This window comes from Lissotriton helveticus, chromosome 4_1 (assembly GCF_964261635.1).
Source record: "Lissotriton helveticus chromosome 4_1, aLisHel1.1, whole genome shotgun sequence".
NCBI classification, from domain to species: Eukaryota; Metazoa; Chordata; class Amphibia; order Caudata; family Salamandridae; genus Lissotriton; species Lissotriton helveticus.
The window spans coordinates 514,085,928-514,110,651 of record NC_136063.1 but is presented as its reverse complement, the minus strand read 5'-3'; the positions used below and the strand labels follow the sequence as shown (position 1 = coordinate 514,110,651).

The following is a 24,724-nucleotide window of genomic DNA, read 5'->3' as shown; positions in this document are numbered from 1 at the left end:
TTTTCATCATCGTTTGCTGCACGCATACTGCATTAGCATAAAATGGCCACTAGAGAGTAGCATAACCTTAGAGATACAAAATATAGTAACGATCTAGAAATACATTCTCCCAGTCCAATAAAAAAGCAAGATTGGCTTCTTGTGTTAAACTTCTATACCACATAGTCATGTGTTCCCGTAAACGTCTGATGGACCGTCCTGTGCAAGAACACTCGGGCACAAAGGCGGAACAGCAGCATTTTCAAAGATCTGAGAAGAAAACAGACTGTGCACAGTGAACGAGTTTCCTCCCTAACTCAGTTTTTGAGAAAAGACAGCAGTTGGTAGAATCCACGTGAAGAGCCTTGCTCTTAAATAACATCAGTTATTTATTAACAAGCATTTGCAATGCAATAGGTCTCGCATTTGCGAGAGTTTGAGCTATTGGCATTGTTTAAATGACAATGCCTTTTATTTATGTTTTGGATAACTGCAAGCAGTGGGTAAAAGAGGTGCAGTTACTGCCAGCTTCTCATAAGCTACGACTACTCACCGCTTGTTATTGATATGTTCCGTTGCTATAGTTTGTCTTTATGCATGGCACCTTGGCTATATGAAAGCAGGTGACTCCATAGTACAGTCAATGCTGGGAGTGCACTAATGTTACAGAGCAGACCCGCGTGAGCAAATGTCACTTTCTGCCTTTCACCTCTAGTAAATGTAATTGTAATTTAGGTTTATAAAAGCGCATTATCACCCAGAGGTCTCTAAGCGCTGTATAGAGAGCGCACCTGAGCCAGAAGGAATGGGCAGATGGCTGCTTAAATATTGCCCCAAGGCTGTAAGAAAAGCAACGTCTTCAACTTCTTCCTAACACTGCCGGCCACTCTCACAGAAGCATTATTAGTAGCGCTCCTGAAGCCGGGTAAAGACCCCCATAGATGCGAATCCTATAGGCCCTTATCCTTAATCAATATGGATGCGAAGATTCTGGCAAAAATAATAGCGAACAGAATACACCCACTCCTTTGTAACCTAATACTGCCGGACCAAGCAGGCTTCATGCCAACGCGCTCCACTGCTCAAAATCTACGCACAATCTTTTCCCTCTATCATCAACTAGACCCGGAAATGCCAGCTGCTGCGGCCCTGCTAGACGCCGCTAAGGCATTCGACTCCGTGGAGTGGAGTTTTATGTTTGTAACCTTGCGCAAAATGAGGTTTCCTGAACCTTTTCTGCAGTGGATTTCCCTGCTGTACACAACACCAAAGGCACGGATACGTATTAATGGCTTAACTTCAGATCCTATATTAATTACCAGAGGCACGAGGCAGGGGTGCCAGCTGTCGCCCATGCTTTTCGCCCTGATACTTGAACCACTAGCCTGCAAAATTCGACAAAAACATTCTGACACTGCTTTGCAATTAACCCTCCAGCCAATCGGCATTTCATTGTACGCAGATGACATGGTTCTCTATACCACACACCCGGACAGGAATCTGAACCCGCTCATAAGAGAGTATGTTCAATACGAACAATACGCCGGCCTCAGTATAAACTGGGAAAAATCAATGGGGATCCCACTCACCACCATTACTGAGGAACCAGAGTTAGACTACCCCTTAAAATGGTGCACTGACCCGGTAAAGTATTTGGGGATATGGATCGACAGAGACCCAGAGATAGTCATTAGGGAAAATTATGGAACGGCACTGACTAGACTGGAAGAGCAAGTGGAAAGGTGGATAAAAATGCCCCTCTCAATGGCAGACAGAATAGCCCTCCAGAAGATGATTATACTAGCCAGGTTCCGGTATCTGTTCTGGAATGTTCCCATTTGGCTGGCGAACGCCTTTTTAGATAAATTGCGCTCTGTGCTTCAGAGACTGACATGGGTCGGAAAACGAGCCAGAGTGAGTTGGAAAGTCCTCACCCAGCCATATTATCTAGGCGGTTTTGAGGCACCTGATCTGCAGCTATATCATATTTGCGCACAAGCTTAACACGCGCACTACTGGACCAGACCTCACGCATAGATACCACACGTGGCGGTGGAACATGACAGTATCCCTCCAAGGCCGCTGATGGCGTTGCTAGCCGAACCCATATGCTGTGCACCACGATACATACAGCTAAAAACACTTCGAGAGTATGGCATGCACTGGCGCGCAGAGCAAACAAATTACCGGTATATGCACGGGCTCTACAAACAGCCAAACACCCTAATCTCACAGTGACACAGGAACCCAAAATGCAGACACTGTTAGAGGAAATGGGCTTCCGAACTATGGGCCAAGCGTACCCGCACAACACATTCCTGCGCATACCAGACTCCGATGAAAAATGTTGCATACCTGCGCTTTCGCACGGCCATGAGGGCACTATACAACACGTTCCCCAAAGCAATGAACCTGGACAACTGGCGACGCTGCAGGCGCTGCTAATGGCTCCGACACGCACGCATTTGGTAACACGGCTATACACCACAGCACAACACGAGCAGGCCATGGAGATCATGGCACCGAAAAGTAGATGGGAGAGGTTGTTGGGCACACCAATGGAAGAACAGGACTGGCAGTATAGCTGTACACAGCTCACACTCCTTACGTCTAACTGTAATCTACGCATAATACACTTCAAGTTCCTACATCAAGTGTATTACACGCCCGCAAAACTACATAAATTGCGAATCAGAGACACTGACTCCTGCTGTCGCTGCAATACAGCTGGAGCAAATTTTTTTACACGTGGCGTGGTCCTACCCGGGCCTACAGGCCTACTGGCAAGCTGTCACTGATGCGTTACAAACCATGCTTGCGGAACACATCCCGAACACCCCTCAGACGGGCCTATTGGGAATTAAAAAACTTAAACACGCTAGACGTAGGAAGTTTCTGGCAGTGGCGCTGCTCCTTGCGAAAGGAAGAGTAGCGATCAGATGGGGTAGTAAGAGACCACCCAGGCTAAAAGACTGGATCACAGACATGACATACTGCAAAACGACACTGCAAAACGACACTGGAAGCCTATGCCGAAGAAATACCAATGGCGTCCAGGCCCAGAGATTTTTGGGAACCACTGACGTTGTATTTGCAAGACACTTCTGATTAAACGTAATACACAACTGTCAACCGTCTCCCATGCAGCTGTGGAGCCTTTAATGTGAAATGTTAATTGTTTAATTTTGTGGCAGATAGAGATGAACGGGTATATGAGACGAAGGAAGGCATGCATAAGTAAATTGCAATTAATGCTATATGTCTTACTATGTGTTGTTAAGAATGTCAGATTATATGTACTCTACAATGCGGTTCTACAGTGTCAGCTGTGTATTGTAATAATTGTTATATGACAATGTACAATGTGTATTTGCTGGTCAGAATGAAAAAAATAAAAAACAAATTCTTCCTTAACGGAAGGTTTGCTTCCTTATGAAGGTTTGCCGGGAGGCTGTTCCACCCCTTGGGAATTGATGTCGAGAACACTCTCCTGCCCATAGAGGACAGGTTGAAGCGGGGGCATACCAGTAGGCTGTCCTCTGCTAACAGTAGCGCCCTCCTGGGGACGTAGTTGGTTAGGCGGTCTTTGATGTATCTTAGGGCTTGGCCATACAGGGTTTTATGTGTGATGCAGAGACCTTTGAACTTAATTCTCTGCCTGACCGGGAGCCAATGTAAGTCGCGTAGTAGAGGCTTGGCATGTGCCCGTCTCGGTTTTTTTAAAATCAGCCTGGCTGTGTCATTCATGACAACCTGTACTCTGGCCATTAGCTGTTGTGGGATGCCAGAGTACAAAGAGTTGTCATAGTCCAGACGTGACAGAATCATGGCTGAGACCGCCCGTCTAAGAGTGGCAAAGGTGAGGAGTGAGGACAGTTTTCGCAGCTGTCTCAGCAGTCCAACGCAGGTTCCTACGACTGCTGACACCTGTTGTGCCATGGATAGCTTGGCATCGATTTTGATGGCCAGGCTTTTCACGGCCACAGCTGGTTCTGGGAAAGGCCCAAGTTCTTTTGGCCAGAAGAGGTCGTTCTATGGGTTGGAGGCTGTGGTGACCGCCAATACCTCTGTTTTATCGGGGTTTATCTTTAGAGAGTTTGCCGCCATCCAGTTGACAGTAAATTTTAGAATGTTTTGCATCTTTAGGTGAGCTGATGGTGAACTGTCAATCTGGACAATGATTTGGGTATCGTCGGCGTAGTGGTAAATCCGACACTCCATCTGATTCAATGCGGAGATCAGGGGCTGAAGATAAGCGTTGAAAAGAAGGGGCGAAAGTGCTGAGCCCTGGAGTACTCCGCATGAAAGGGTGGCCGGATCAGACACCAGGTCGGCTAGTTGGACTCTCTGGGAACGGTCTTTAAGAAAGGAGGTGAGCCAGGCAAAAGCCATGCCCTGGATTTCCAGATCCGTAATCCACGTCAGTAACTTGTCATGATTGACCGTGTCAAATGCTGCGGATAGGTCTACCAATACCAGGGCACAAGGCATTGTTTTTATCGGCCCTGAGTCTCAGATTATCCACCACGGAATGCATGACTAATTCCGTGCTGTGGTGGGCCCTGAAGCCGGCCTGATTAGATCCTAGAAGGTGATGGTCTTCAAGATGGTGAGAAAGGGACTGTAGAACGTGCTGTTCAAGTATTTTGGCCAGAAAAGGCAGATGTGAGATTTGCCTAAAATTGTTGAGCCTGATTTCCCCCGGCCAGTAAGCGTGGTCAGGGACTCCTTAGTGAGTAGTGGCAAGGTGGTTAGGGAATTAGCGAACATCGGGGGTGCAGGGCCGGCCTAAGGCATGTGCCAGCTGTGCACCTGCACAGGGCCGCCAAACCCCAGGGGCCGCCACGCCAATATATATCCTTAGATACATATTTGCGTGGCGGCCCCTGGCAGGGATTTGGCGGCCTCAGGCCCCCTACCTACACTCCCTGCTCAGGACCTCCGCGAGCCTAGAGCCGGCCCTGGGGGGTGGGACGGTAGGGCCTGTAGGACAGGGAAGCGTTGGAGTGTGATGTATTTCCGTCAAAAGGTCCTTTATTTTCCCCGAGAAGAAGGACTGGAATTTATGTTGGTCTTCCTGGCTAAAGGAGGGTTTTTGCCCCTTGTCCTTGCTTAATTCATTCAGGACCCTGAAGGTTTCTTTCTGGGGATTGGCGGCTGCAGCAATCTTAGTCTCGTAGAATTCAGCCTTCCGTAATATGAAGGCCTTCTTGTAGGAGGCGAACATTGATACATAGGCTGTCTGGGCGCTGGGTTCATAAGCTTTGCGCCAGGCTCTCTCGCACGGGCGAAGTGCCTGTTTTAATTCCCCGAGTGCCTCGTTGAACCAAGGTGCCCCTTTCCCTTTGTTCATGACTCTGACCCTGCGGGCTGGTGCCACGACATCTGTGGCGTCCTTGAGCCTTCGTGAAAGGGTGGCACTCTCAGCTTCTAAATTTCCCTTCAATGTCGGCGATGGGTCAGGGTGAAGTAGGGTGGCTACTAAATTATCTGCATTAATCTTGTTCCAGCTCCGCAGTACTTTCCACTCCGGCCAAGCGTTTGCCGCTCTCTTGGGAGGGGAAGAGTCGGCCCTGGATTGGATGATGGTCCGACCAGGATCAAGGGGAGATGACAATGGGGAAGGACAGTGGGTGAGACGACCAAACCAGATCAAGTGTGTGGCCCTTCTCATGCATCGGACCCACCACCATTTGGCATAGTTCTAGAGAGGTGAGGACCTCTTCCAGCTGCTTCGCCCGGCTGTCTTTCAGGGTGTTCTCAAAGTGGAAATTAAAATCCCCCATCACCACCACTCCTTGATAGCGAGAGCGTAGATCGTGAACTAATTCCAGGAAGGGTTCCATGAACTCAGGTGGCGTGCGGCGTGGCCGGTAGACAATTAGTATTACAAAACAGTCTGTTGAGGAACAAAACCTAACCCCCAGCACATCGGCACCCTCAATGCTTTCTGCCACCCCAGTTCAGACATGGCTATATGCAAATCAGTCTGACCCTGTGCCTCATGGGAACAGTCCAGCGCGAGTGGGCTAAAGAACTGTGATGGATTAAACCCAGATCTTTTGACTGGGTGTGAGTGTTTGATTGATTCAGATGCTCCGTCCATCACCACCCCCTTTTGTACCGCTTTTGGCCGCCATAAGTGTGGCAGGGTATGCTCAGACGTGAGTCCCTTGCTCACTTTGCCACTGGATTCAAGCAAGCCGGGCTGAAGATGGCTGGAATGCCTGAAACCGGTCCTCGGAAGCTTGTTTCCGGTCCAGGGAAGACATGGCTTGGCAGTTCGGGCTGGACTGTTCCCATGAGGCACAGGGTCAGACTGATTTGCATATAGCAATGTCTGAACTGGGGTGGCAGATTGGGCTAAAGAACGGTGATGGATTAAACCCAGATCTTTTGACTGGGTGCGAGTGTTTGATTGATTCAGATGCTCCGTCCATCACCACCCCCTTTTGTACCGCTTTTGGCCGCCATAAGTGTGGCAGGGTATGCTCAGACGTGAGTCCCTTGCTCGCTTTGCCACTGGATTCAAGCAAGCTGGGCTGAAGACGGCTGGAATGCCAGAAACCGGTCCTCGGAAGCTTGTTTCCGGTCCAGGGAAGACATGGCTTGGCAGTTCGGGCTGGACTGTTCCCATGAGGCACAGGGTCAGACTGATTTGCATATACAGGGGTGCGGGAATCCTATCGCCCGACGCCCGAACCATGTTGTTTTTATTGATGGGCAAGAAGATTTATTGTCTATTATGTCCGATGGACAAGTAGACATTAAATCACGTTAATACAACAGGCTGTGGGCACTCTGGGGCTCACAGCCAATCAGAAGCTTGCAGAGAGCCTTTGGAGGCATCTGATTGGCTAGCAGCCCATGACTGGGGTCTAGCCATTGATTGGCTGGGGGAGTGAAACGTCACTCAGCCTCTGCAAGCAGTAGTCGTGGCCGCCGCAAGGCTCGCATTCAGGTAAAACTATACTTTACTTGATTGTATGATATTGTGACAGAAGTGTGATTTTTTTTTCTAGCAACCATGGGTAAAAAGATTAATTAGTACAAAAGCCTAGCCCTGGCCCGCCGTGGCGCCTGAGAAGAGGGCGTCAAAAAAGCCACGTATCGCAAGCAGGAGCGCTGCGCTACCACCCTGACAAAAACAAGGAGCCAGGCTGCTTCAGACGTGGTTAGTGACCCCAAAAAACGAGAGTTCTTCGACAAGTACGAAGATAATTATGAAGGGCGTGGGTGGCGGACTCGGTGGACCTAATGGCTCGTCATTCAGTTACACTTTCCACTGCGATCCTCACGCGATGTTTTCAGAGTTCTCAATCCTTTTGATAAGTTCTTCAGTGCATGGAACGCAACGAGCACATGAGAGGTAATGACCCATTTGCCAGATGTCGGATGGGGGGTTGGGGGTGGTCGGTGGATTAGGTAACAGGTTTTCCGTGGGCTCAGCGAGGACGTGATCACGTCAGCAAAAAGCAAGACCCTCCAGTAGTGCGTGAGCTTAAAAAGTATCTTGATGAAATCTACACCGGCTGTAGCTGTAAATGAAGATTTCTGATAAGGGCCTGAATCCAGACGGCAGAACTACACACTCCGAAGGACGAGATCGTATTATCATAGAAATCTTGAAAGGGCACGAGGATTACCTTCCCTAAAGAAGGAGATGAAACACCCACAAACATCCTCTCCGATCTAGTGTTTGTTCTGAAAGATAAACCCCATCTAGTCTTTAGTGGGAAGGCTCAGACATTATCCACGAGCAAAAATCACCCTAAGCGAAGCGTTCTGTGAATGTACCGTTACCCGTTAATGCCCCGACCCTGGACAGCAGGACCATCTGACCAGCTTCAAGGGCGACGTGATTGAAACTGAGAATCCCAGGCGAAGGCCTCCTACCACCCAAAGCCCCAGAGCAGCGGGCCGACCTCATCCTAGAGTCTGAAGCGAAGTTCCCAGACTAAATCCCTCCTTCCTCAAAGGAAGTACTGGAGCGGATACTGCCTGCATAGCCACAACGCCAACAAGACAATCGAACCGGAAAGTTGGTGTTTGTTTACAACTTATATAATCTGTCAGGAGAGCATGCTGTATGGCCTGAAGAAAAACTGTAAAAAGCAAGAGTTATACGAAATATTCAATAGTAACATGCTAAAGCACACTTGTATTAAAACTCGTTTCATATTAAGTTTGTATCTACTGCGGGCGTGGCCAACCAGGCAGCGAAAGGGCCGCTCTGTGAGCGAGCTCCGCCGGCTACAACAGTAAATCCTTTACATGATCCTGTTCCAAACCCAATAGTGCTGTAATCGCTTAGCGCAAAGGCAGAAGACGTCAGCCGCTACCTCCGACCCGACTTTGGGGACTGAGAATGGCCGCGGGACACAGGTGAAACCTTCCTTGCCTCTGGCGCTCTACCCTTCGTCCGCGACCCAGCTGGCGTGGAGCTGCCGCCGGGCGGCACTGGAAAATCGAGGTCGGGGATTTGTGGGCCGTCCGGAGCCTGGCGAGACGGCTGCAGGACCCGCGTAAGGTTTGTGCCTGCACCGGACCCCTCTGCTAGCGAGTCGCAATTAACATCAACCTAGCTGAGAGCCTGAGACATCGCCCCCGTGCTAGACTGCGTGCTGATGCGGGATCAGGGGGTGCCCTTGGGGACGGACCGGCGGTGTAACTGCCATCTTGGAGGCAACCTATCGGTGCATATCGAGGGCGGCAGATCCTAGAACTAATTCCTGCACTTGAGGGTCCACAGCGCTACGATCTACCCGACACTGGTGAGGGCCCCACAGTCGCAGCCTGCTGCCCTTACCTGCCGGGTATCCTGCTGCACTCGGAACCTGCTATTACCAGGTGGGCCCTGTTCCCTGCTGAGGGGCGAGCTCCCTGGGGCTGCTGGCTGCATTGCACACTTTCCAACATGGAGAAGCTCTGCTGAAGAGACATGCATTTCTGACAGGTAGGGGGGCCCCCAAGCTGCCGCAATTTAGACTACATAGAATCCAAACCTGACTCTGTGCTGTGCATCTAGCACCGCTTCTATAGCTGTGACCTGCCTGCTCATAGAGGAGCCTCGTTCGCAGTCGACATCTGTACCTTCACTATTCAAACTCTGCTGCGGCTAAGATCTAACGCCATTGGCCGGCTCCATATCCCTGCGGCTGAGAGGACTCCCTGACACTGCTGATCGAAAGGTGTGATATCAGGAGGGTAGAACCTTTGCCCGAAACCGAGGTTCACCAGTAGGAGGAAAAACTTTTGGATTGCCGCCATTTTGTGACCCTGCGACGCCTGGCTGGATCCACACTGTGGGACTCGCCTCCTATACCCGCCTGGGCTGCGCTGCGGACGCTCGTACTAGATCTGGAAGATACATCGGAGCTGGGTGCACACGGATCCCGAAGCGACTGCACGCCTGCTGATACCCTGTTCTTCGCTGTGTGAGCCACAGACAGACCCGCTCAACGGTCCAGCTCCTACCTCGCTGCTCCCTTATTTGCAAGATGGGGAAGAATGACGCAAGACAGCCCAAGATCACGTTCGAGCAAAAACGCCTGGACAAAACAAATTCAGCGGACCAGGCTGCGGGCGCATCGATGTCACAGGGGGCAGGTGCGGATGTGGATTTTGGGGCTCTGATGATGGAGGTCCGGGAAAGCCTCAAGAGCATTGACACCAAACTGGATGCGATGTCCACACAATTGGAATCAGTTAAAACCAAAGTGGACGCCCACGAAACACGGCTGGACTGCTTGGAAAATAGGCAAACCGAGTGCAGCGAATTTCAACAACACACGAAACAGGACATCACCAACATAGAAAAAGAATTGGAATCACTGTGAGCTAAGACAGATGATTTGGAGGCACGCTCCCGAAGGTCGAACATCCGCATAACTGGAATTCCGGAATCTGACAACACCGGCAAGATGGAGGTGTTTGTGGCGAATCTTCTCCATGAGCTCTTCGACCCGCACTTGTCTCAGGTGTTCACGGTTGAACGAGCGCATAGATCGCTGGGGAGGGTACCAGCTCCGGGCACACCGCCTCGTCCCATTCTTGCTAAACTGATCAATTTCCAGGACAGAGACCTCATACTGCGCCTCGCTAGGGAGAAGGGTAAGATTACACATAAAGGTAATAACATTTCCTTTTACCCTGACTTTACCCCCCTGGTCCAAGCAGCGCGAAAAGAATTCCTGCCAGCCAAGAAAATCCTTTTGCAAGCTAACATCAAATACGCACTTTTGTATCCAGCTAAGCTAAGGGTCATCCATGAACACACCCCGCATTTTTTCACGGACGCGAAGTCAGCACTGAAATTTGCGAAACATATTAGTGGCCCCGGGGCGAGGCGAAAATCACCGAGACTTGAAACTGACTCTGATCACCTTAGTGATAATGACTAAAGCGCTAATATAGATACACTACTGAGCTTTCCATTTTAATTCTACAGTAATGTTTGTCTGCTCTAGGTCACATTCCTCGCCCTATTGCGCTACGTGCTTGGCCTAGATGAGTTGATCATAATGCAATTTACTGCCTTGTCATGCTGTAGTTACTGATGGGTCGCCAGATTTGTCATTGTTCCGCTGTATAGACTGGTTGTGACCCTGTTACCTGACAGCCAATTGGGGCATGGAAATGTATACTTGAATGTAGCCACCCTGTGTAAACGGGGGTGTAAGCCTGGAGCACCACGCCTCACAGGGTGTCTCCCTTTGTTTGAGTGTCTAGTTTGAGACACGAAATGGGTATGGATAGTGGGGCTTTGTCACGACCTGATTGGGGGGTTGGTGAGGGTGGAGGGAGAGGGGGGGGGGGGAGTTCAATTGTTTGCTGAATGTTCAAAGTTTGTGTTTTAGGGGATGCACTCTGATTGCTGAAACATGTTTAGTATATTTGCGCTCGAGATGGGCCACGGAGCTTGATGACGCATGGGCGAATACCGGACTGTTAATTTGTGTTCTAAATGTACAGCATTATGGGAGATGTTAAGCTGTGGACCTGGAACATTAAGGGTCTGGGGGATTATAAAAAGGCCAGGTTGATGCACGGCATGCTAGCTAGGCATAAGGTTGACATATGTTTTTTGCAGGAGACTCATGTAAATTCTGCCCCGTCGTCCAGGTTGAAGCACTCAAGATGGGCACGAGGGTACTCTGCGATCTATTCGAACTATGCTAGAGGTGTAGCAATACTCATACGTAGAGGCCTGGACTGGCGGGAACATGATGTTTTACTTGATGGGGAGGGCAGGTATGTTGTAGTGCATGGTTCTCTACACGGCAGACCATTGATACTTGCCGCACTTTATGGCCCAAATGTAGACGACCCGGAGTTTTTTAGAAATGTCTGGGCCAAAATAGAGATGTTTGATTGCTCGCATGTAGTCTTGGGCGGAGATTTTAATGTTCCACTGAATGACGAATTAGACCGAAGGGGAGTGGGTAGACCTACACACACTGGCGCTAGACAGGCTATTCTTGATGTGATGGCGGAAGGGACATTATCTGATGTGTGGAGGGCTAGACATCCAGCTGACACTGTAGGTACATGCATTACCAGCCACCATGCTGCCTGGTCCAGACTGGACTACTGGCTGGTGTCACCAGTCGTGGCAACGTGGACGGTGGACACATCCATACAGGCTAGGTCCCTCTCTGACCATGCCCCCTGCCAACTAGAGTTGAAGATACCTGGGGTCCCTAAAAGAGCGTTTACCTGGCGAATGCCCCCCCATGCCCTAACTGATACGGTTTTCACTGAGGAAATCCGAGCGGATATTATACATTATTTTGAAGGGAATGAGGGGTCGACTTCCACGGTGGCTACGGTGTGGGACGCCTTCAAGGCGGTGATCCGCGGACAATGCATCGCTAGACAAGCTGGGGTGTTGCGCTCTATACGCACCTCGCTGGCCACGCTAGAATCAGAGCTGCGCGATTTAGACCTGGTATTCTGCCGGGAACCGTCCCCGGAAACGGCAGGCCAAATGAAGGCAAAATTGCTTGCATTTGAAGAGGAGGCTCAACGTGAGATTGCCTTCCTGGGTAAGCAAGCTGAGGCCCGTAGATACGGGGAGGGGGACAGGCCAAGTAGGACGCTTGCGAGAGTGATCGCTCCTCGCACTCAACCCAACTACGTACACTCCATTCGAAATATTGCAGGAAACTTGATCGTGGGGCAGGAGGAAGTGCTGGCAGCATTCGTTGAGTTCTACGAGTCTCTGTACACCTCCAGGCAGCCCACGGTTCCTGAATCCCTGGAACATTTTTTAGACTCCATCGCCCTCGTCTGGTTCAATGACCACCATCGCCAGTACATGGACGTCCCCATCACTGTCCAAGATATAGCTCAGGTGATACAAAGCATGCCTGCGAGCAAGGCCCCGGGCCCAGACGGTCTGACCACGGCCTTCTATAAGGCGTACTCTGAGGAATTGGCGCCTAAACTACATGCCGTCTTTGTTGAGGCCCTAGAGTTGGGCACGCTACCTGAGTCAATGCGAGAAGCACTAATTATAGCGCTGCCCAAACCAGATAAAGATCACCTGCTCCTAGATTCTTACCGTCCTCTTTCCCTAATCAACGTAGATGCGAAAATATATGCTAAAATCATTGCGGACACGCTACAACCTTTACTGCCGATGGTGGCACTCCCTGATCAATCTGGCTTTATACCGGGTAGAGCTACGTCACATAACCTACGGACGATTTTCTCTGTTCTTCACTATTTGCATCCCTCTACACAAGCTGCGGTCGCGTTCTAAGATGCTACTAAAGCATTTGATTCACTAGAATGGCCATTCCTATTTAGAATCCTTGGACGAATGGGATTTAGTCCCCTCTTCATAAATTTAATTAAAGTGCTGTACGTCGCGCCCAAAGCTAGAGTACACATTAATGGCCTTGTATCGGAGTCATTTGCAATATCCCGCGGGACCAGACAGGGCTGTCCCTTATCCCCGCTATTATTTGCGATCGCGATGGAGCCCCTTGCCGCTAGGATTCGACAACACCATACAGCAAGAGGGATAGGATTCAGCTCCAGGAGTCTGCTTATATCTCTATACGCAGACGATGTCACGCTGTATGTTCTCAATCCCTCGGAGAACTTAAACCCCCTTCCGAGGGAATTCGTCAGATTTGAAGTTTTGGCTGGGATATCCATAAACTGGTCGAAGTCTGTGGTTTTCCCTCTCACAGATACTACGCGGGAGACGCCCTCTGACTACCCGCTGCGCTGGGAACTTGAGGCTGTAAAATACCTCGGGGTTTGGATAAGCCAAGATTTGCAGGAACTGTGGTCCCTCAATTTTGGGAGAGCGGTGGACTGGCTGGAAGGCAAGGTGGCGATATGGAACAAACTGCCCCTGTCGCTGGTCGCAAGGATAGCACTGGCGAAGATGGTGGTCCTTCCCAAGTTCCTTTATTTATTTGTAAATCTTCCCATACCGCTGACGGCACATTTTCATGCGAGAGTGCGCTCGCTGCTTCTAACACTTGTATGGGCTGGTGGCCAGGCGAGAACATCTTGGGCACTACTTACACTCCCGCTGCGACAGGGGGGTCTGGGGGCTCCTGACATGAAACTATATTCACTGTGTGCACAGGCACAGTTTTTGCACTTCTGGGCGTTCCCCACCCCTTACCAGCCGCATGTTGCTGTGGAGATGGCTGCGGTGGCCCCTTCCCCCCTGAATGTAGCGCTATATGGCACGGTATCACGCCCCTCAAAGGACGTGGACACAGTTGAACTACTTCGCTGGACATGGCGCGAATTGCGAAACAGGGCTAAACTGTCATTGCTATATGCGCCGGCGATTCCACTCCGTGGCAACCCTATGTTACCTTGCTTACGTGAGAGTGTGTGATGTATTCCTATAGGTTCTGAATCGATCCCCCTATTCCTGACCCTATTCTAGTTAAACAAACTAACAAGTTAACTAGTAATCAGCCCATGAGGCAGAAAACCCCCATGATGCAGATACCGTTATCTGACGCAGTCACACTACGGCACAGGAACGTGTTATCTGATTAGGTCATAACGCTTGCGATCTAATTAGACAAGCGATATTCCTCCAGCCCCTGATAAGGCATACGGAGTTCTCATAACAAATCAAACCTATGACAACCTGGGCAAACCCCTGCGGCCATTGTTTTGATTTCACCGAGAACTTCAGTAAAAGAATGTGCTAACGAGCAAGTCGTATGACATCCTTATTGACGTATCTATGTCCATCCTTACGTCAATCTCGGCACCTTAAAGGTATAAATATTACCGATCTTGCCCTATGCAAACACACGCGTGGTGACGAGACGGAGCAGCCATACTTGCCGAAGCGAAGAGCAGAGCAGACCCCGCTGGCGCAGCCCCGCCTTCCTGACGCGCTGAGAGACGCGCTGCTTTCTCCTGCCGAGAAATCCAGCACCGGCGCTTCTGGGTAGCCCTCGCAGGCAGCCTGGAATATCGAGACCAGAGAAAGAGATACCATTCCTCATTCATCCTAACTTCCAGGTACAGAACTGAATAACCCCTCACAGAGAATTCTTTAGTTATTCACTTGGCAAAAACAAACTTAACTTAAACTGTAACTTTCTATTCCCGCCCACGTATTAGACTTAGGTCAGGTACACGGGGTAGGCGTATCTAGAAACACCAGTTGAGTACGTTTAGTCAAATGTATATGTGTATGTAATATATTTTATTCATTTTAAAACATCTTATGGCTTAGAAACCATATCAATGTTTTTACAGTATTATTTTATACTTCTGCTTTTAATGTATGCACTTTACTTAGCTATAAGTATTGCAATAATATCGATCCATTTCTCTTGTATGAGAAAAGAGACTGATCAATAAATAACACCTTTTTATTGAACACGCCCGTCTCTTCCTTTTCTCTACAATCTGATGAGACTAAGAATGCACGTACTGACTGAGTAAAATAATTTGCCTTTTGTTCACACGACTCTCGAGATATACTCTTGATTAGGGGAGAGCAAAGTTGTCATGTTCTATGGTTGTCAGAAACCAAATCCCTTCTTGTCTAATCAGGGAAGTTAAGTCCTCCTTGAACATTCGAGAAAGTTTCTAGTGAACTCTGAGCTAAGCTGGCAAACCCAAAACTTTAAGTCTAGTATCGACAGTAGTAGACCTAGTTAACGTCTGGTCTAGGCCTTTACTGCTGTAGGTATTATTCCAATGCGCAGAGCCTATTGGGATGATAGGAGCTACACTACATGGCGCCCAACGTGTTTGGAAAGGGCGATAAAACTAACGTAAATTATTTAGAGTAACGCAGTCGTGCTTTCTCACTCAGACCCCTTTTCCCAAATACTCCAAAGACGTCTGGAGTGGGTGAAAGGTTATATCCGCCAGACCTCGCAGGAGGGAACTCCTATGTATGGTTCTTGGTACAAGTCAACGTTGAAGGATAAAAACAGTTCCAAAATATTGTGCATCTAATCTTTGTTTCCATAAGAAACCTAATCTGCAAACAAACAAAATAACCTTTTGGACAGTAAAATGTCAGACAATGAGGATGAAAGAGAGGCAGTTAGATTAGCAACTGAACTCGCAGCAGCTGATGCTACCATGCAAGCAGCAGACGAGGATATAATACTCATCCCGGTCATCAAAAGGAGATCTATAACTCTAAAACTTATAGAAAATGGACTGACACCTAGAGGTGGCACAGTCATATTCGTAATTGAGGCACACGAATATCGGCAGACAGAGGTATATTATTCATGGATACATTTTCCAGCAGCAAATGCTGTAACAAAGTACTTCCACTATTACAAAATAGAGGAACCTCCTGAAATGTACACTCCTTTCGAGGAGGTGGAAGTACCACTTAAATTTCAAGAGCATTTGCTCTTATTTAATGGCGCCCTAAAACATAACAATCACATCACCAGGCTCGGTCCTTTAGGTAGACCAGGAGCAACGTGGCCGGTCCTAGCCGGATACACACCACACCCAGACATCGAAGGGATGTCTGCAGCAGAGCTGTTAACACAGCTAAAACAATTAATAAAAATTCATAGATGTGGGGTGTGGGTTTCAGCGGGCCGGAATAACAGGCGGGAAGGCCAGATGTAGTGCGCTATGTTTAGCGAGTTTTATTGTGGACACAGGTAGGTGGTGATAAAAATGTCTCTGAACAAAGGGGGCGGATGGAGTCCTTTGGTCAAGTCCGAGGAAGAGAAGACGTCCGGTCCGGGAGGGAAGTGGAAGACGTCCGGCCGCTGGGCTGCTGTCGTCAGGAAGGGGTACGTCTTCCTTCTCTGCAGTGCCGTAGGGTCCTTGACTTCCGTCGGTGGGCCTCGGAGGGTTGGGGCGAGAAAAGAAATAGAGGGCCGTTAGTCTTTTGCTCCTCTCAAGATTGGTAACAACCACCGCCACCGGGAAGTGAGGATACGGAAAAGGGATAGTGAGGGGCGGGGTAAACGGGGAGGTGGAAGAGGCCGACAAACAGGAGGGAAGGCAAGGGGTCGACAGGGTGCTCGTGGTGAGGGGGGGGTTCTGTCTATATATATATATACAGTGCTCTCGTGCTCAGCTAGGTGCAGCGCTCTACTATTTACACTAATTACAACTATCTACAAAAAGGCACACGGAGACAGATGACGGGTACTCACGTGGCCCGCCGCAACTCCCTGGTGAGTTGCGGCCGCTCTCCAGCCACCTCCTGAGGACTCCACCAGTCCTCAGACCACACGTCGCCGTCGGCGTCCTCCTCCACTTCTTCCGCTTGGTTCTCCGACTCCCCGTCTCTCTCTCTCAGCTCCGGTTCCTTCCTTGCTGCCTCCTGCCACAAGTCCGTGGGTTGGAACGCCCTTCGTTGTGGTTCGCCGGTTTTTCTATCTTCCGGGAGGTAGTCGGGGGCGGGACTTCCGGGTTCAGGCAGGATTGCTTCCGGTTGTCCGTCTTCCGGGTTCCGACCTCGGCGTACCTGCAGAGGGAGAGAGAGAGAAGAAGTCCTATGGAGAGGGAACAAGTTGTCTTCTGGGTTATACGGACTCATCCCCGCGCGAGGATGTCTCTCTGTTAAGGCAGGTATCGTGGCCTTTCCACATCCCCTTTCCCTAGCTGTCTTTCTTGTGGGGGTGGGAGAACAAGGAAACCGAGATAGGTAATCCGCATTTCCCTGATCGGCCCCTTTTCTATGTTCGGTGGTGAACCTATAGGGTTGGAGAGAAAGGAACCACCTGAGGACACGGTCGTTGTGGCCTCGGTTGCGGGCCATCCACGCCAGAGGGGCATGGTCCGTATATAGCACAAATTCCCTCCCTTCTAGGTAATAGCGGAGACTGTCCACTGCCCATTTTATAGCCAGGGCCTCCTTCTCGACACAGGCATAGTTCATTTCCCTGGGATAGAGCTTCCTGCTTATGTATAAAATGGGTCTCTCATTCCCACAGGGGTCTCTCTGGGATAGGACGGCCCCCAACCCTTGATCGGAGGCATCCATTTGGAGGATGAACGGTTGGCTATAGTCAGGGCTAACAAGGACGGGTCGGGATAGTAGGGCCTGTTTTAATGCCTCAAATGCCTGCACTAAAGGAACAGAGGGATGTCTCAGGGCCTCTTCTGTTTTGGTACTCTTCTTTAGCAAGTCGGTCAGGGGGGCAGCTGTTTGGGAAAAGTTCGGTATGAACCGTCTATAATACCCTAGTAGTCCCAGGAAGGCCCTAAGTTCTGTCTTGGTCTGAGGGAATGGTATCGAGCGGATGGCCTCTATCTTGTTGTCTTGGGGCCGGATGAGGCCTTCCCCTAACAAATAGCCCAGGTATTTGACGCTTTGAGCGGCTAATGTTGTCTTGGCCGGGTTTATGGTAAACCCACTGTTGCCCAGAGCGGACACCACCGCCCTGAGATGTCCCAAATGTTGGTCCCAGGTAGTGCTGTGTATCACTATATCGTCTAAATAAGCCCCAGCATAGTGGGAGTGGGGCTGTAGGACCCTATTCATGGCCCTCTGAAAAGTGGCAGGGGCTCCGTGTAAGCCAAAAGGCATTACTCGGAACTGAAATAGGCCGTCAGGGGTAGAAAAGGCGGTCTTCCGTTTGTCATCTTCTTTCAGGGGTATCTGCCAGTACCCCTTGCATAAATCGAGGGTGCTGATGTACTTCGCTGTGCCGATCCTTTCCACCATTTCATCAACCCGTGGCAGGGGGTACGTATCAAATCGTGAGACTTTATTTACAGCTCGAAAGTCAATACAGAAACGCACCGAGCCGTCGGGTTTGGGGACCAGGACTATCGGAGAGTTCCAGCTGCTAACCGACGGCTCGATAATGCCCATCTGCAACATCTGTTCTGTTTCCTTCCTTATTACGTTTCTGCGGGCTTCCGGAACACGATATGGCCGTTGTCTCACGGTTACCCCGGGATCCGTCTGGATGGCATGTTCTCCTAGGGTTGTGCGTCCGGGTAGGGAGGAGAAGACGTTCTGTACCGGGGATAACATGGTTTTTAGTTCCTCTTTCATAGAAGGAGGTAGATCCGAATCTATGCACCCTTCAAAGGGTATAGGGGTAACCACTGGTTCGCCGGATAGGACGGGTCGTGGCCCCTCCCATTTTTTTAAGAGATTGATGTGATATATCTGCCGGACTCCTCGAGTAGGCTCGGTCTCTATCTCGTAGGTGACGGGAGTTACCTGTCGGATGATGGAGAATGGTCCCTGCCACTGCCCTAGAAGTTTGTGGTCAGAGGAAGGTAGGAGCAACAACACCAGATCACCAATAGCCAAGGACCTCTTCTTGGTTCCCTTATCATACTGTTGCTTTTGGGTTGTCTGGGCCTTTTCCATGTGCTGTCGTACAATGTCTCGGATTTGGGTTAGGTGTGTCTTCAAGTTCTCAACATACTCGGGTAGGGGTCGGGTACGATCGGGTTCCGCCTCCCAAGCTTCGCGAGCCATATCTAAGAGTGTTCTGGGAGGCCTTCCATACAACAGTTCATACGGGGAATATCCGGTGCTGCTTTGCGTTTTGCACCGGATGGCGAACAGAGCCAGAGGCAGCATCTCCTCCCACCTCTTGCTTTCCAGATCCAATAGTTTTTTTAGGGTGGCTTTCAGGGTAGCATTGTAGCGTTCCACTAACCCGTCGGTCTGGGGGTGGTATGCCGAGGTTCTTAGTTGCTTGATTCCTAACTGGGAGCATACCTGACGCATCAAGGCGGATTCAAAGGGGGTCCCTTGGTCGGTTAAGATCTCCCGTGGAAAACCCACCCGTGAAAAGATGGATATCAGGGCTTTCGCTATATTCTGGGTGGTGGGATGTTTCAGGGCGACGGCTTCCGGGAAGCGTGTAGCATAGTCCACCACCACCAAGGCATATCTACAACCGCTTCTAGAGGGCAACATGGGCCCAATAAGGTCCATTCCTACCCGGCTGAAGGGTATGTCGATGAGCGGCAGAGGGCGAAGGGGTGCCTTGGGGGGTCGGTAGCGGCTATTCTTCTGGCAGATGGCACATTCCTTACAATATTGTTTGATTTGGCTATACACTCCCGGCCAGTAACATTTCTCGAGTATTGCCTGTCCCGTCTTTTCTTCCCCGAAATGGCCGCCCAGGAGATGGCTATGTGCGAGGAACAACACCTTGTCCCGGAACGGACCCGGGATAACTAACTGGGGGGGTTTCTGTGGGTCCGCTTTCCGATACAACAGTCCTCTAGACCGGAAGAAGTAGGGACCTACATGCAGCGGGTCCTCGTCGTCATGGGCCTGTCCCCATGCATTCTGTAGTGCGGGATCTTCCTGCTGTGAGGCTCTGAATTCGCGATCCGTCTCCCAGGGATGCAGGGCCTCTTGTACCGGATAAGCTTCCACGTACCTCCTTCGTTCTTTTTTCTTCTGGCTCTTGGTTTTGGTCTGTTTCTCGGGTGAGGGGTTCAGGGTTTGGTTTTGCGAAAACGGGGCTTCCTTCCACCACTTTTCAAGGGAATCTGTGGTGTCTCGTAGGAGAAGGGGTAGACCGCTATAATCGCTTCCTAGTATTGCTTGCTCTGGCAAGTTTGGTATTAGTCCTACATTCAGGGTCCTTCCGGGGTCGGTGCTGGTTTGTACTGTGACTCGTGCTGTGGGGTAGCTCTTGGTGTCCCCATGGACACATTTGATGGCTACTGATCCTGTGAAGGGGCCGACGGGTTTCGGCATGTCCTGAGGTCGTACTACGCTGTGTCTGCACCCGGTGTCGGCCAGTGCCATCAGGGGTTGGTTATTGATTTTAACACGACACCGAAACAGTGGGGGTGAGACTCCTGCCGTAAGACACACATAATTCCGGGTCACCCCGACCTCCATGGGTTCCTCCTTCTGCGGGCAATGACGGGCAATGTGGCCAAAACCCCCGCAGTGGTAGCATTGAGGTCCGGGTGGGTTTGGTCGGGGCATCATCGGATAGGGCACGAAAGGGACAGGATCTGGTTTTCGGGGAACAGGAGGTCTGGGTGGACGGATGTGACCACCATGTGGCCCCCGAGATAGGTGTTCTTCTTTGGGTTTCTGAACTTCTTGGGCTTTGCTGTAGGCACTGGCTATCTCCACCGCCCTGTCGAGCGTCAGGTGTGCGTGTTGCCGCACCCATTTTTGGGTGCCCGGGTGAAGAGAGGCGAGGAATTGTTCCAGGTTGATTTTAGCCACTATCTCGTCTTTCGTGGCCGTAGCGGGTTTCAACCACCGGGTGGTCAGGTCCTGGATGCGATAAGAGAGGGCCCGAGGGGTTTCTTGGGGCCCCTCTCTGACTTGTCGTAGGCGGACCCTATAGGACTCCTCGTCTATCCCCAGACGCTCCAGGATGCAGGTCTTGATGTCGGCATACGGCGTCTGCCCCTGTAGGTTGGCCTGTTGATAGGCAGACTGCAATTCCCCAGTCAACAATGGACCCAGATAATGTCCCCAGCGATTTTCAGGCCAATTCGCCGCTTGAGCCAGTCTTTCAAAGTTTGTGAAAAAGAAGTCGGGGTCTTCCCCCGCGACGTACTTTTGTAAAACCACCGATGGTAAGGGTGCTAGAGGCCTCTGCTGTCCCATCGCCTCCGTGAGTTTCCCAAGGGCCTGGTCCTGGGCTGTGCCTTGCCCTTTCAGGACGTCGTGGAGTTGACCCCGGTCATCCTCCGCGGTTTTCAGGAATTTTTCCATCATCAGTCCAAGCTGTTCCTGGCTTTCGGCCAGCTTCTTGACTGCGGCCTCCATGCCTCCGGGGAATCCCACTTCTGACACCACTTGTGGGGTGTGGGTTTCAGCGGGCCGGAATAACAGGCGGGAAGGCCAGATGTAGTGCGCTATGTTTAGCGAGTTTTATTGTGGACACAGGTAGGTGGTGATAAAAATGTCTCTGAACAAAGGGGGCGGATGGAGTCCTTTGGTCAAGTCCGAGGAAGAGAAGACGTCCGGTCCGGGAGGGAAGTGGAAGACGTCCGGCCGCTGGGCTGCTGTCGTCAGGAAGGGGTACGTCTTCCTTCTCTGCAGTGCCGTAGGGTCCTTGACTTCCGTCGGTGGGCCTCGGAGGGTTGGGGCGAGAAAAGAAATAGAGGGCCGTTAGTCTTTCGCTCCTCTCAAGATTGGTAACAACCATCGCCACCGGGAAGTGAGGATACGGAAAAGGGATAGTGAGGGGCGGGGTAAACGGGGAGGTGGAAGAGGCCGACAAACAGGAGGGAAGGCAAGGGGTCGACAGGGTGCTCGTGGTGAGGGGGGGGTTCTGTCTATATATATATATATATATATATACATACAGTGCTCTCGTGCTCAGCTAGGTGCAGCGCTCTACTATTTACACTAATTACAACTATCTACAAAAAGGCACACGGAGACGGATGACGGGTACTCACGTGGCCCGCCGCAACTCCCTGGTGAGTTGCGGCCGCTCTCCAGCCACCTCCTGAGGACTCCACCAGTCCTCAGACCACACGTCGCCGTCGGCGTCCTCCTCCACTTCTTCCGCTTGGTTCTCCGACTCCCCGTCTCTCTCGCTCAGCTCCGGTTCCTTCCTTGCTGCCTCCTGCCACAAGTCCGCGGGTTGGAACGCCCTTCGTTGTGGTTCGCCGGTTTTTTTATCTTCCGGGAGGTAGTCGGGGGCGGGACTTCCGGGTTCAGGCAGGATTGCTTCCGGTTGTCCGTCTTCCGGGTTCCGACCTCGGCGTACCTGCAGAGGGAGAGAGAGAGAAGAAGTCCTATGGAGAGGGAACAAGTTGTCTTCTGGGTTATACGGACTCATCCCCGCGCGAGGATGTCTCTCTGTTAAGGCAGGTATCGTGGCCTTTCCACATCAGACAATTAGTTCAGTATGTGATGCGGACTTCAACAATTCAGCCAGCGATTAAACTTCCACAGCTGACCCCTCACCGGGGGAACACAAATAAAATTACACCACAGAACATCCAATCCTGCCTGGGTAAAGTACCGGCTAAACGGGAACAAATACCATTCTGGTTGGCACAGAAAATCACCCAAATAGAGGCGGTGTTTCCAGACACCACCCCGTTAGAAAAACACAGGATTCTGACTGTCTGTCTTCCAATGGGAATCGCACCACACATTGAGGACTGTGACACTTGGGGTACAGTCTTTGCTTCCATCTACACAAAAACACACGGTGTTCCATCCATTTCGGTGATACCAGATGTGCTAAAACAAATTCAAGACGAATATGGTCCGGAACCCGCTTTAACTCTTGGTATGAAATTACTGAAAGACTTCAAGCAGGTCTCGGCTATATTATTAGCCAACATAAAAGGTGAAGCAGCAAACGTGGCGATTCGCCAGAGGTTAAAAGAGACAGATATAGCAGACCAACCAGCTGAAATTGCCAGAATCATAGAAAAATCCTATGAGGAACTAGGTAGAGATAGTTTAGGTGGAATACCAGTAAAACCGCAACTGATTGAAAGTCCAGAAAAATTATTTTTTAATAATAAATCTACATCACCAAAAAAGAACTGGGATGGAAATAAACAATATAATCCTAAAGAAAAGAAATTCCAGTCCCGAAGAAGGTCTCCTAGGCGAAGAGAAAAATCTCCGAACCAAAGACACAGGTCACCCCAGAGTGACCCCTCTGGGAATAGATATAACCTTAGAAATAGGGATAATATAAAAAAGCCTGATAGATATCAAGACATTGACACACGTCCCTCTCAATCTTTTCAGACTTCCTCGCAGAAATCGGAAAGAAGAGGACGATCAGAACAAAGAGAAGAGCACGCCAAGTCCAAAGACAAGGAACCTGCTCAGCTAAAAAAGAAATTACAATTTCCAAAAAAGAAGGTAGCCAGTATCAAGGTAGTTAACAATGCCGAGAATACTGAGGACACAACTGAAAAACGGAGAGTGGGCTCAGACAATGCTAGACAGTGCAGCAGAAGTGAGCATAGCTCGCAAAGTCCTTATGAATCATCTGGAGACAGTGGACACGAATGAATATCTTCAAGTGGAAACTGCGGACACCAGAGTTAGCAAACCTCACAAAATATACGAAATAACATTGCGTATAGAGGGGGATAAGACTAGAAAAATAAGGGGACTATTTTGGGATAATCTCTCCAAGGGCTATGATATCCTTCTAGCTGAAAAAGACTGGCCACCAGAGTTTGTCAGGGAGTGCCCTCATGGCGAAGAAATAATTATGCCTGCCTTCTCAAATCAAATTCCAATTCATAAAAAATACACACTTGCCAGAAAGTGGGCAGTAGCTCTAGCTCCTGCTTTATATAAAAATCACGTGGGATGGGATGAGGACTCTCCTCCTCACAAAATCCAGTTAAAATCACAACCTACTGCACAAAGGCAGTACCCAATTAAGCAAGAAGCTAAAAAACAGGTAAATGAAATACTAGATCAGCTAGAATACCAGGGGGTGATTGAAACTTGCACCTCACAAATGAACAACCCTTTGTTTCCGGTCTCCAAACCAGACAATTCATATCGTCTAGTTTTGGATTACCGACACCTTAACACATGTTGCAAAACTTTTGCAGTGCAAAACTCACACAGTGCTGCACTAATGAATAACATAGTGCGCAAAAAATACAAAACAACATTAGACATCTCTAATGGATTCTTTTGTCAAAACATAGCACCAGAGAGCAGATATTTAACTGCGTTCTCAATAAATGGCACTCAAAAACAAGTCTGTCGGTTAGCCCAGGGGTACAAGAACAGCCCGGGGGTATTCTCAGCGAGAGTAACAGAATTACTACAACTATATGATGATGAAGCATTATCTTATGTCGATGACATATACTTAACAGATGATGACTTGGAGACTCACTTGAAAAGAGTGAACACCATAATACTTGGGTTCGCAGCAGAGGGTTACAAATTCAACTTTAAAAAATCCAGAATTGCCCATCTGACAGTCCTGTTCGTAGGATATGAATTATCAAGTGTAGCTTGGCTTACAATCTTCTAGAACTAGAAGAGATGGAAAGTTTAGAATATGAAAAAACATACCCTCTGCCAATCGACATTCTGCCTTTACGACATTAGGCCTGTGTAATTTATACAGACGGACATGCTCAACCCTCCGTTTGGGGAGAACAAGCATACAACCCCACATGTGGGATTACAAAAGAAGTGTGGCGCGGAGGTAAACTAAGACCTCTATTAACAAAAACACACTCAGTTGAAACTAATTCAGAACAACAAACTGAAATATTAGCTTTGAAAATGGCGCTAGATAATGCGGATCGCGAATTCCCGACACTTATAGTGTCAGATTCATATTAC

The 24,724-nt window shown here is 49.8% G+C and overlaps 1 protein-coding gene and 1 pseudogene across 1 annotated transcript in view; one reads left to right on the top strand and one right to left on the bottom strand.

Annotated features, from left to right (window-relative positions):
- Window positions 1-24,724, bottom strand: part of MRPS28 (mitochondrial ribosomal protein S28) — a 434,209-nt gene that overhangs the window by 397,831 nt on the left and 11,654 nt on the right. The gene's annotated exons all lie outside the window — the stretch shown is intronic.
- On the top strand, window positions 7,007-7,988 carry LOC144827219 (dnaJ homolog subfamily B member 1 pseudogene; annotated as a pseudogene).